This window comes from Macaca thibetana, chromosome 9 (genome assembly GCF_024542745.1).
Source record: "Macaca thibetana thibetana isolate TM-01 chromosome 9, ASM2454274v1, whole genome shotgun sequence".
In the NCBI taxonomy this organism is placed as follows: Eukaryota; Metazoa; Chordata; class Mammalia; order Primates; family Cercopithecidae; genus Macaca; species Macaca thibetana.
Window position 1 is genome coordinate 125108320 of NC_065586.1, and position 13837 is coordinate 125122156.

The 13837-nt window shown below is 50.0% G+C and overlaps 1 protein-coding gene across 1 annotated transcript in view; it reads left to right on the forward strand.

The window, feature by feature from the left end:
* Positions 1-13837, forward strand: part of MGMT (O-6-methylguanine-DNA methyltransferase) — a 984888-nt gene that overhangs the window by 271949 nt on the left and 699102 nt on the right. The window lies entirely within an intron of this gene.

The following is a 13837-nucleotide window of genomic DNA, read 5'->3' on the forward strand; positions in this document are numbered from 1 at the left end:
TTGGATGCAAAGTTTCAGTCCATTAAAATCAATGAAGAATAGATGAAGTAGAGTACGCCTGGTTTGGGGGATCTGTTGTCCCCAGCGCCTGGAGTCCACATGCAGCTCTCCCTAATTTACCTTGGTTGGAGTTGGAGGGGCTTCCCTGGGAGTTGCATGGGTGCTGACCACAAGCACGTGATGTAGTGCTGATTTTTGGCTAACTACGAAGTAGTTTCTATAGTGACAATAATGTGCACCTATTGGGAATATATAAAATTAGAGAGAATTCCTGTTAGCTTTGGTTCTCTTTCTGGAGTAATTACAGTGACTGCCATTCATGCCTGTTCAGTTGCCCTGATTATTCCAGAGTCACCAGAATAACCCAGCTATTAAGGTTGAGTCATGTGAAGGAGCATACGGCAAAGTGACAACTTGTCATGTTGGCGTTATCAATGCTGCAGAATTCTTGCATTTCAGACCCAACGCTCACAGTATGTCTGAGTATTTAACTTGAGCTTATAGGGGTGGGCAGCCCTTGAAGGCCTCAGAGTGAGCAGATTCTAAAGGGTTTTGTTTTTCCTTTATTTATGGCAAAATCATGCAATTCTCTATTTGGTAGTCATTTAACCAGAGCACATGCAGTTTGTTAAATCCCATCAAGAAAAATCCTGAGTCTTTAAGAGGATGAGCCAGGCAGGATGGTGAGCACCACCATCTCCTTTCTCACACAAGGGAATTTTGGTTTCTTGGGTCAGCATCAAGCTTGGGCCATTAGATCAGATCTAGCGTCTTCTGGGAAGCATCCTTTGTGGTGACTGACAGAGAAAGTTCTAACTTTTGCAAACAATGCAGACTGGGGACACACACACACACACACACGTGCTGTAGATGAAGTTTAAGGATAAAACAAACACAACGACTCAAAACTCACTCTAACACTGAAGGTGCAGGAATTCCTCCTGTCCCTTATTTTTCCCGATTTGGAGCACAGGTGCACTTTCCTGAGTTTTCAGAAACTAATATGTACATGCCGCGCAAAGCTTGGAAACATGTAAAACAAAATAGCCTAGAGAAAGTTACCATTGACAGCTGACAGACGGTGCAGTTTTGCTGGCGAGAAATCACATAAGTAAGAAAACACAAGTGCAGCATGATATTAATACCTGCCTAAGTGGAAGTCACTGCACAAGTCAACACCTTAGTGAGCCCTGTTTGCCTCACTCCACATTATGCTGCTCGGCGAGGTAGGCTTTCCTGATACGGCCTACGGTGCAAAATGCCTGATGACTCATGGAGCCGATCTGGAGGAGGAGGCAGACCCCTCGGCACCAGAGGCCGGAGCTGGCAGCCGCAGGGCATGGTAGCAGGCACTCAGGATGTCCTCCCATCACAAGAGAGGTGCCGCCGGGGCGGGTTGGCTGCTGCTTGGGAACACAGAACAGGGAGGGGGTAGAAGAGAGTCTGGGAGTCTCTCTAATTTTTCTAGTGCAGCCTAGAAGCTCTGCCCAGCTAGTATCAATCGAAGGCCGGCAGGGGCAGGGACTTAAAAAAGCAGACAGCCATGGTGGGCATGGCTCTGGAACCACAAGAAGAAGGGGATGGAGTGTGAGTCACCACCACACGGAGCTTAAGTGGACACATGGGGAACACCCAGTTCAAACCATGGAACAGGGTGATATGTGGGTAACTCATTGTTTTTAACGAATAGGCTTTGTTTGGGGAGCAGTTTTAGGGTTACGAAACAATGAAGCAGAGGGGACAGAGGGTTCCCCTATTCTCTCTCAGCCTGCCCATCCGTGCACCCCCAGACGTTCCCCGATGATGAGGACCTTGCATTGGCTGGTATATTTGTTACAATTGATGAGCCAATGCTGAGGCCTATTATTATTAACCAAGTCCACAGTCTACATTAGGGTTTGCTGTCTGTGCTGGGTATTCTGCAGATTTCAATAAATCGTAATGTCATGAATCCACCACCACAATAATACACGCGGCCCTAAAATTCCCCTGTGCTCTGTCCTCCCTCCCGTCCAGTTCCTGGCAAACACTGATGATGTCTGATTTTATAAAACACTGTCAGAGTGCTTAACATGTACCAAGGACATGCAGAGGCCATTATGTGCATGACTTTATTCATCCTCCTAACAATCTGTGAGGAAGTTATTATTCTAATCCTCATTTTAAAATGAGGATCGAGGCACAGAGAGTGTGTGACTTGCCTGCGGTCACACAGCTGCTGAAGGGCTGCAGTGAAACCCACCATCTGGCCCCAGTCCTTGCTCTTCCCACCGTGCCGTAGGGGCAGACGGGGGTCCAGCTGTGAGTTATGAATGAGCATGGGGTGCGGCAGTGGAGACAGTTATCCAACACAATTCTGTGCTGCCAAAGACGAAGGGTGTCAGGTTAGGGAAAGATGACAAGGTAGACCAAAAATTACAATGCCCATCATCGTACAACCATTTCTCTTAGGACATAGACCTGATGCCAGAGAGTGGCAAAAAGTGCAAACAACTGAGCACTTGCCATGCGCTGCATCTTGCCGAGCCTCTGATCTGAATCATCTCATGTGACCCTCAAAGCAACCCCAAGAAAGCCACACTAGAATCATCCCAGCACCATCCCACTTTGCAGAAGCACACTCCACGCTAGAATGCTTCTGTGAGTTGCTGAATCTGAACACCTGCTGAATCGAGGGCTGGGATGTGAACCCAGAGGTGTCCCCCCTGGCCCATGCTCCAGCCCCTGTGCTCTCTTAGACATGGACTAAACTGAGCTGTGAGCCATGAGCTGTGAGCCATTCTAGTTAGGGCTGTCATGACCTGTGCAGGTCACTCAACCTCTCTGGGCCACATTTGCAAAAGGTTTCTGTGGGTCATTCCAACCCTCAGATTGGAGTCCTCTTTCAATCCATGATGCTAAATCTCCATGTGCATAAAATACATGGATTATTGGTGCAGATCTAGCTTGAACACTGAAAGCGTTGGTTCTTCTTTGGAAAAAAGCATCAGGTGTGACCTGAACCCAGGGAGTCAGCCCTCACCAGGGCTCTTGTGGAGTAGAGCCTGGCTGGCCACTGGCTTCCATGGGGTCCCACCAATGCCAGCTGGCCATGAAGACAGGGCCAGGATGCAGGCAGAGCAGGGCCGGGACCTCACCTGACTGGGGCCATCTCAGTGCCTGCCCTGGTGGGTCGCGGGCCCCTCCACTGGCTGCTGTCACCGGGCAGGAGGTTGACACAGACTGGACCTCCTGGAGCAGTTCCACCAGGTAGGGACCGGCCACAGGAAGGGGTCAGGCCATTGCTCTTACAGAAATTGTTCAGGAAGAAGCATTATACCTTAAACAGGGCACTTCAAGTGATGGGGGCATCACTCTGGCCTTAGGCCCAGCCATCGACATGTGCGTAGATGAATAGGTCTTGGCCTGTTGGGTGATGGAGAGCAGGAGGCTGGTGCTGTCTGGCTTCCCAGCTCAGTAAAGCCTCCATCACTCTGTCTGTAAAATGTCCAGGTTCTCCTAGAGAATGGTGGCTCCCTCTGTCTGAGCCAGTTGGCGAGCAGAGCCCCTGCAGTAACTCTGTGGCCCACGTTCTCATCAGAACCTGGAGTCCAGGCCGCTGTCTGCTTATTTAAGAGACTCTGCAGCAGCTGTGATTCTCAGCCTCAGGAATTAACCCTGTTTTCAAGGTCGATCGCTGTCCATCCCCTCACCTGGTCCCTACCTAATCTGATCCTGTCTCCCTAGCCCATCCTCTCCAAAGCCTTTCAAGTTTGAAGTCAGCTGCACTGATGGGTCACACCTGAGTTCCACCTGCCCAGCCATCAGGAGATGGATCTGGCCTGGGTCCTCGCAGTTCCTTCATTGTATGAGCATGACAGCCTCAGTGCAGAGGTCCCTGTGAAGAGGGTAGCTGCCACCAGTACCCAGCCCTGTGAGGAGAGGTAGCTGGCCCCAATACCCAGAGAGCTGTCACTGTCACTTGGGGAGAGGTGGCAGCTCCAGGAGTTGGACTGGGACTGGAGAAGGGAGTGGAGGAAGCTCATGAGGAAAGTGGACTGCCCAGCCAGCAGGCATGGTCAGAACGGTGTTTCATGAGCTCTTTCTAACTGGATGGTGGTGGAGAAAGAAATGGGCTGCCCCAGCACTCACAGGTTCCTGGTGGCTCCAGGAATGTGAGCCATAAACAGGTGGGCCCTACATCCTTTCATTCAAACACTCATTGAAAACACACTTTCCAAAGACATGGAATCAACCCCAGTGTCCATCAGTGATAAACTGGATACAGAAAATGTCATACATATATATCATGGAATACTATGCAGCCATAAAAGGAACAAGATTATGTCTTTTGCAGGGACATGGATGAAGCTGGATGCCGTTATCTTTAGCAAGCTAACACAGCAACAGAAAACCAAATACTACACATTCTCACTTATAAGTGGGAGCTAAATGATGAGAACACATGGACACATAGTGGGAAACAACACACACTGGGGTCTGGAGAAGGGCAGGGCGAGGAGGGAGAGCATCAGGAAGAATAGCTAATGGATGCTGGGCTGAATACCTGGGTAATGGGATGATCTGTACAGCTAGTCACCATGGCACATGTTTATATATGTAACAAACCTGCACATGCTGCACATGTAGTCCTGAACTTGAAATAATAGTTGGAAATAAAAGTAAGAAAACATCCTTTCCTCAGGCACTGACCTAGGCTCTAAGCAGGTGATGATTAATTTAGCAAGGTGAATGGGCATGTGGGTGAGACAATGTGTGATTTGTGCAATAATACTGGATACATGGGCCTGAAAGGGAGGGCCTTCGTCCATCTGAGGTGGCCACTTCTCACTTGCTCTGGTTTGGGTACAGAATTGTTCAAATGTGTTCTACAAGCTGCGGGCCTCCCAGAAGATGATGTAAGGAATATCAAAAACTTTGGTGCTGAAGAACATTCTCAACGCACTGCACTAACACAGCTCAAGCGCTCCTTTCTACAAGGCTGGTTGACCGTTCATATGCTGATGTGATCAGGGGTCATTAAGATCAGGGGTCACCAGGGGTCCCACAACACCATGAGATCACGAGGCCCACTCTTTCAATGGACTTCTCTAGGGATCGGTCCACAGAGCACATTTAGGAAAACTCTGGATTTGATACTTCCTTGGGTTCCTTTCAGCTCACAGATTCCGCACACTATCTACAACTGGTGGGGCCGTCCCTCAAACTGTATAACTCTACCCGCCAAGTTCTCCCTCCTCACTCCCAGCTCCCCTGCAGACAATTCTCCCCACTTCTACCAAAAAGCAGGGTCCCAGAGCTTCTGACTGGCACATTCCATCCCAGGCATCCTGAGAAACTCCCAGCGGCTCTTTGGACATCAGGATCATGCTTCTATAAGTCCATTATAACCACCTCCTGGACAAGATGCTTATTCATTTGATGCCAAAGTGAAATGACACAGACCTCTTCATCCTCTGTTTTCTTATCTGTAACCTGGAGATCCTGTTACGACCTACTTCGTAGAACTGCTGTGATGGCTAAATCAGGGTTGCCAGAAAAACACAGGGTGCCCAGTTCAAAATATGCTTTCAGATACACAGTGGATAGACTTTCAGTGTAAGTATATCCCAAATACTGCATGAGGCATACTTACACCAAAATTTTTGTTATGTATCTAACATTCAAATACAACTATGCATTCTGTGTTTTCATTTTCTAAACCCAGCAACCCTAATTAAATTATGTAAAGCAATTCACACTGTACCTGGCATACGAATAAACTCAGTGATTGGTGCTAATGATAGTTACATTTGCTTATTGGTCAGTCTGTGGTCCTGGGCTCCGAGTTTGAGAGAGAGAAATCTCTTATTTCCATCTCTGAGTCCTTGGTGACCAGGTTAGCAGCTGGAGTGTGGGCAAAGCCACGCACTGTGTGTTGAATTAAAGGGTAGCCTGGAATTCAGAGCTTCTTAGAAGGACAACAGTGCATGAATATGATCCACCATCAATCGTATCCCCCTTCCTTTTTCCCTGTTCTGCTACAGTGGAACCCACGGTGGCTAGTTTAATTGTTTATTATTCAGCAAATACTTGTGGTATTCCTACCACTTCCTGGATATTTCATCATATATAGGGAGAGAAGAGATGCATCAGAGATAGGCCTTTCTCTCTAAGGGAAAACAAAAAGTCACCCAACCAGTACCTTGGTGCGGTGTGGAGTGACATTATAATCCTGCCATATTGAGGAGTGAAAAGGACTTCGGTGGCTGTAGAAAGCTGCATGCATGTCCTCAGCCAGGGGAACAGTTCACGCACTGACACAGAGGAGGGGAGGCATGCGAGGGTACAGAAATGTGAAGGCTGGTGGGGGTGTTAATGCCCCGTGGCTGCTGTCATGAAAGAGGAAAAGTCTGGTGGCTTAAAGCAATCGAAATGTCATTTCACAGTTTCAGAGGCCAGAAGTCTAAAACCAAGTGTCAGCAGGTCTCCACTCCCTCCAGAGTCTCTGAGGGAGCTCAGGGAGCATTTCTTTGCTTCTTCCAGCTACCAGGGCTGCAGGCACTCCTGCGCTCACATCTGCATCCCTCCAATCTCTGTCTACGTCTTTCCACTACCTTCCATACTCTGTGTGTGTCTCTTATAAGGACATTTACCCTTGGATTTAGGGCCCGGCCAGATAATCCAAGATGATCTCATCTAAAGATCCTTAAGTAATCATATTTACAAAGACCCTTCTTCCAAATGAGGTGACTTTCCCAGGTTCCAGGGCTGGGACATGGATGCATGTTTTAGGGCTACCTTGGGTGGAAACCCAGGATGATGGGGCTAAGGAGCTGCTGGAGAGGAGTTGGAAAAACGGGTGTGGAGCCACATATGAAGGGTTTTCTGTGTGAGGCTGAGTGCAGGCTTTATGCTATAGGCCCTAGGGAGCCATAGATGGTTTCATCCTGAGAGTGGCTTGCTTGGAATTGTATCCTGAGAGGCGCACTAGGGTAACACATTCAGGGGAAGGGGAGCCAGGAGAGACAGGCTAGGAGGGAAGGAGGGAAGGTACAGCAGACAAAGGGCTTCAGGGAGAGGACCCCACCCACCGTCCCTTCCCAAGGGTCTCTAACTCCACGATTGTCCATCCACTTCCCATCAGTGAGGCCCCAGCCCAGGACCATAGTCAGGCCTCTTTCTGCCACTTCCCATCAGTGAGGCCCCAGCCCAGGACCATAGTCAGGCCTCTTTCTGCAGAAAAGGGAGGCGCTGCCAGTCTAATCCCGGTTCCACAGATAGTGTCTCTGCCTCATGAGGAAAAGGGATGCAGTGCTCAATGTGGAAGCCACAACAATTAAACCATTTTTAAAAGCAGCCCCATGCCCCTCCCCTGTGCCACCTGGCAGGAACAGAACCCCAGGCCTCTTCCAGGAAGGAGATGAAAAGCATTTAGTTCCATCAGTTACAGAAAGAAAGGCCACGGAGACAGCCACGAGCTCAAGTGACCTCAGCGTCCTCTTTCCCTGCACTCACTGGCGAGAAAGCTCTGTGGAGCGTTCCAGGGAAACAGGCCACCTTCACACAGTGACACAAGGACCACTCTGCCTTGGCAGAATTAGACTGTGCCTGGGACGTTTCCCAATCCTTCCCCCCACACCCGCTTTGCGGCAGAATGCTCTGCTCCCTCAGGAGTATCCCTGAAATCTGTCTGCCTGGAGGAAAATCCTGAGTCTCCTGGAACAGGCCAAGTCCCCATGCTGTGCCCTTGTGCAGACCACACCCCCCCAGTATCATGGTTTGCAATGAAATACCCAGGCAGCCCTGAGGCCGTGTGATCCCTGCAGACCCACTCTCCCTCCCTGCTCGGCAATCCCTGTGAAGTCACGGACTGTGTTTTGCTCACCGCTGCATATCCCAAGTACTGCTGGGTTCTCTGTACACCGCGGTATGACTAGGCTCTCCAGCACAGAGAGGATGCGCCTGCAAAAACCACTGGATGAGGGAAAGTATGGACAAATGGCAGCCATGGAGCCATAGGCCTCGCGTATGGAAGTGTGGAGCAAGACAGCATCTGCCTTTGAGACATTCACATTTTACTATAAAATGAGACATTATTTCCTAAAACAGACAAATGAGCAGAATACTTCAGTATGTTTGGCGTATGCATATGTATGCATATATGAAGAGAAACATGGGGCACCCAGCCTTCCTAAACATCCAGGGAAGCGTCTCAAACTGGCAATCCACTAATAAGTCCTCAGGCACCGAGCAGTGAACACAGCGGCTGGAGAGGGCTTCACTCTAGGAGGCGAGACCTGGCTTCACTCTTTCCCTCCTGTCCACGCGGAAGCCCATGGACAGCGGAATGGTCTAATTGATCCCCTGCCAGCCAAGTCTTGGTTCCAAGAGGCTGCAGCCTGCCTGTTTGGAGCTGGACGGAAGGGCCTGCTCTGCCCGCCCCACGCGAGCTCCGCGGAAGGCACCTGTTTCTGAAGGCTCTCACTGCACGTGCTCCGCTGGAGCGGGGCTCTCATTAAGAGAGGCAGGCTGCGTCACGGCAGGGCAGTGCTAATTGGATGTGGTTGAAGGCTCAGGAGGGGAAGCAGAGACAGTTACTGACCTGTACCCAGAACTGATGACGACACAGTCATGCGATCACCCAGACACTGCGGTGCTGCCTCTCCTCGCTCAACCCCCTCTTCTCTGTAATGTAGACATCCGACTATTTTTTTTTAATCTTGTATCAACTGTTACATCTGCCTGTGAAACAACTGGGAAGGATGCAGTGTCCATTTTGCTATAACTCCAAGCAGAGGAGAGGAGAGGAGAGGACAATACTCAGATCGGATTTTCAGAGAAAGGCCCATACATTCCATGCCAATTTCATCCAGGAAAAACCTGAAAATAATATGCACGGACGTTAACACCAAGACATGGACTGAAACTGCAGCTTAGAAGCACCTTCCTGGTTATTCCTCTCAGCCGCTGGCATTCAGAATTATTTTTTAGTAACAGAAGCAATGATCTGGTACATTTCTAGAAGGAATGCTTATGCACACAGGGTTGTTCAGCACCTCACACTCAGGAGCTGCAGCCCAGAGAGCCAAATGACTCGCTAGGCAGAAACAGGAGTGTGGGCACTGGGCGTGGTGTTCACGTGTGGTGTGTGCGCATGTGTGTTGTGTTTACACGTGAATGTGTGACTGCTTACATGCATGTGTGGTCATCAGCACACATGTGGTACACACATACGTATGTAACTTGTGCACACTTGCATGCTATGCATATTCACGTGCATTGTGTACATGTATGTGAGGTCTATGTATACAACTGCACGTGTAGCTATGTGCATCGATATGTGCACACATGCAGTACACACAGGCAGTGCACATGTGACTGTGTGTGCCTGTGGCTGTGTGCACCTGTATGTGTATGTGTGCGGCATGTGTGCACTTGTACAGTCCACATGTATGTGTGTCCACATGCATGTGTGGTATGCGCATGCATGTGTGTCGCTGTGCACTCTCATGTGTGTGCACTGTGCCTGTGCTTGCATTCCTTTGAGGCTTCAGATTATGCATCTGAGTGTTTCTAGAGAAACACCATGGGACACAGGGTCCGGGAAGTGCCTGGGCGGGAAGCTCCATGACCCAACCAGAGGTCTGAGTTCATGTGGTACAGCTGGGAAAGAAGATGCTGTGGGCAGATGCCCCGCTTGAGCTCAAGGCCCTGGGGCTGGCAGCCTGGGCAGGAGGCCTGGCACAAAGCAGTCCCCTGGCTGCTGCCCTGTGGCTGTGGGGAGGGAGGAGGCATTTTGAAACTCTTAGTGGTCAGCTTTAAATAATCATGCACAGGCAGGTCTCCAGGTGCCAGTAGGAAGTGAGTGGCCAGGATCAGGGTGACAGCAACAAAATATTGCTTTGATGGTTTCAGAAGACAATAGCTCCTCCTCGACCTAAATGCCGACAACAGAGAACTGCAAGCCTTAAATTCATTAGGTCTCAAACTCCTACTCAGGGAAAATCCCTGGAATGATCTAGAAGCCTGGAAATGTGACCTTGTGCACTATGCAGAGCAAGAGAGCCCCAGGTACCTAACCCATGGCACGTTTTCCTGTCCATCTGCCTCCTTCATTAAGACAGGAATTGCCAGTGGGACCTGTGCCCCCGATCCCAGACTCTAAGAATCACAAATCATCTCTCTTTGTAAAAGAGAAATCCAGGGCTGACTCCCACCCAGACCCGTGGCAACCATAGCATGAGAGACCCGGCCAAGCAGTGCCCAGATGGCAAGAAGCGTGGTCCCTCACCTCTCAGGACACTTGCGTGTGCCGTGGCTCACAGCTGTACGCAGACCGGCCGGCAGGGCTCAGGAGGACAAGCAATGTGGTTGCTGGCAGGAAATCTCAGTCGGCAGCGCTGCACCTGCTGTGGGTGCTGTGGCCAGGCAACTCACCGCGCCCCTGCTGCTTGTTCTCTTTTGCTTCCTTTGCATAGCATTGGGTCAAGTCTAAACTTCCAGTGGTGTTTTTTATTCCAGGCACACCTTGAGGAAGGTCACAAGGTCCCTTTGGAAAAGAGATTGGAGGACAGCTTAATGAAACTTCAAGAAGCACCATTTCAAATAAGGAGTGAGCTTCCAGGTGGCCTTCTGCTGCCCCCTTTAAGAAATGTCCCCATCTTAAGAATGGCAGACTCAGCAAAAGGAAATGAAGATCTTCCAAAAGCTACTGAGAAGCCATCAGAAATTTACATGATGAGAATTCTTGAGTCTGGAACCTTTCAAAAGGCCCAAACTGCAGTCTAGTGCTGGGAGGGACAGCTCCGGTGTCATTTCTGCAATGACAGGGGGTGTGCCCCCACTCCCAGGAATTCACACGAGGCCCAGCAGCCTCCCTGCTACAGCGTCTGGGGTGCTTGGCCACAGGAACCTGTCCCAGGGGAGAGGGCCTCATGTCAGCACCTGCACACCTCCGGCCACCCGCCCACTTCACCCAAGCACAGCCTGGCACTCCATCATCTTACAGACCTCTGGTTTATTGAGAGGCCACTCAAAGTCATTTGCAGCTGACCTTCCACACCTGCCATTAAGCAGATACTTAAAGGAGGGGAAGCCTGGACCAAGGGTGTTCTGTGCACCCCTTCGGCCTGTGTGTGTGCTTCTATGAAGCACCTCAACGTGGATCCAATCTGCAGAAGAATTCCGACTCTTGCTCACAGGTTGCACCACTCCACCACTGCGGGCGTGCCTCCTGGGGATCACTGTTTTCTTAAAGTATAGAGTGAATTCCAGGTGATTCCTAGAGTCACAGAAAGCCGCAATGTCCAAGTCATGGCTCCCAGGGCTGGGTGCATTCACGTCCCTGCATAGACCTTGTGTGAGGAGGAACAAGGGGCTGGGCACAGCAATGCCCCCTAGGTAGAGGCCCTCTGAATGAGGACCTCGAGGCAGCATGAGTCACAGGTGCCTGGGCAGGTCCAGCTGCAGGATCACCTCCAGGGTCCAGTAGATACGGAACAGGAGGAAGCAAGTTCTTCCCGCTCCTCTCCTGGATGAGCCTGATTTGGCATTCAGCAGATTTATGAACTCTTCCATGGATTATGATGTGCCAGGGGATGGATCAACGTTACCATCTGCCTAAGGGTTCTCTTTCCATCTTAGTTTACCTTGAACGAAATACAAATAAAACCTTACATTTGCGTGATGCTTTATGGTTTATACGGTATTTCTGCAGGCATGATTTCCTCATCCCCCAAACCTGTGCAGTATGGTGGGTCTTTCTGTCCTTGCCCTGACATGTGACTTACCCAAGAAAGTCACTAGAGTGGACCAAGCAGGTGTCTCAAGGCCAGTCCTTCTGCCAGCTGGTACAGGGGCTCTTTCCACCACACCCCAGGCACCCAGATAATCTGGCTATTTTGCCAAATTATTGAACAATGAGGCTTCTTTAAAACAGAGGTCTCGTTGCCTGAGGAGCCGTGTGGGGCTCCAGGATGGGCAGAGCAGGAGTTGGCAGCTGGGCCAATGCAGGCTTCACGCCAGTGTCCTCATGGCTGGGGTGAGAGGTCATGTGCTTGCTCTGGGCCTCCCAGTAAGGGGATTGGAGCGGACATCCCTTCAGAGGTCCCTCTGTCTATTTCTAAAAAGCATTAGAAAAGAAGTTGGAAGGGCTGAATAAATGCTTAATTTTTTGAAGTTCAGAACAATCTTTTGGTGAACACATTCTAATGGGAAGTAACCAAATGTTATTCCTGAAGAAATGTGGTCCCTCCTATTTTTTAGATGTAAAATCTAAATACAGTTGCTAACTCACATAGCTGCAGTCACAGAATGTGGCGGGCTGGGGGTAGGGAGAGTTGAGGGTACTCTCTGCCTGGGTTCTGGGTGGCGAGAACACAGGCTGATGCTGGATGGGAGGGCAAAGAGTGCACATATCAAGAACTTCAGGACACAGACCTGGAAAGAAGCCGCTTGGGAGCAGAGCCCTTGGTGCTCCTTTCTACTGAACTCCTCAATACGATTCGACGCAGCTCCCTCCCACACCATCCAGGAATGGGACTTGGAGCTTCTGTCCAATAGCTTCGAGAGTAATTGGGGCCTCTTTTGGTATTTCAGCTTAAGAGAGATGTAAAGGCCTTCTCCTGTCCAGGGAGTAATCTCCCTGAGGTCACCTCATGATGACCTGCATCCCTGGGCAACGTGGGAACAAGGGAGAGAGTAGAGAAGCTAAGGACAGTTAAGAAATATGGCCACAGGAGGGTGGGAGTGGGGAGGAGAGTGGCTTTGAGGTTCTCCTGAAACCTCTGAGTCCCGCTGTCACAGTGTGGCCCAGAGTCTAGATTTAGGAAGGTCCTGCTACTCTAAAAAGTGTCTCGGCAACATCCTAAATCTCCCAGTGAAGATATCCATCTGTCTGATGAGCTCTCTGGACACATGTACAAATATCCCAGGAAGAATTCAGAGGAGGAAACCTCCCTGTCACAGAAGGACTCTGTTTAATCAGACTGTCTCCTGCACCTCCCAGAGACAAGGACTCAGAGAGCCTTTTCCAAAGTATGTTTTGATAAGCACTTGGTTTAAGAGACACTTCCTGAAAAGACTATAGATAGGACTTCTCAGAACCTTGTTCACTTTGCTTACCCAAGGTTTCCAAACTTCTTTGACTATACAACCATTTTTGCCATTGGGCCTTTGCACGTGACTTGGGAAATGCTGCACTAAGGAGAGAGAGTTCCTCTTAGAGTTCCCTTGGTCTGAGCAAGAGTTCTCTCCCTTTGGAGACCAGGCCCAGGAGGACAACTTGCAAAGGAAGTGGTCCCAGGGTCCAGGGGAGAGTGAGGAGGAGTGGCAGACATATAGTCAGCTCTTCCTGGTCCTGACCCACCAACTTTCTCCACAAAGACACCAGACTTCCTACCCTGTGCCACAGCCTTGCAGGCCCATTCATTTGAGAATCTCACCATCACTCAGTGTTTCTGTTCTTCGTTTTTTTGTTTTCTTGGTTTTTTGTTTTTTTGTTTTGAGACGGAGTCTCCCTCTGTTGCCCGGGCTAGAGTGCAGTGACACTATCTCGGCTCACTGCAACCTCCATCTCCCAGATTCCAGTGATTCTCCTGCCTAAGCCTCCCGAGTAGTTGGGATTACAGGCGTCTGCCACCATGCCCAGTTAATTTTTGTATTTGTAGTAGAGATGGGGTTTCACCATGTTGGCCAGGCTGGTCTCTAACTCCTGACCTCAGGTGATCCACCCACCTCGGCCTTCCATAGTGCTGGGATTATAGGCATGAGCCACTGCGCCCAGTCTGTTCTTCGTGGTCTTAAGCACCAGAGCAGCCATCCCGGTGACTGTACACACACACACACACACACACAC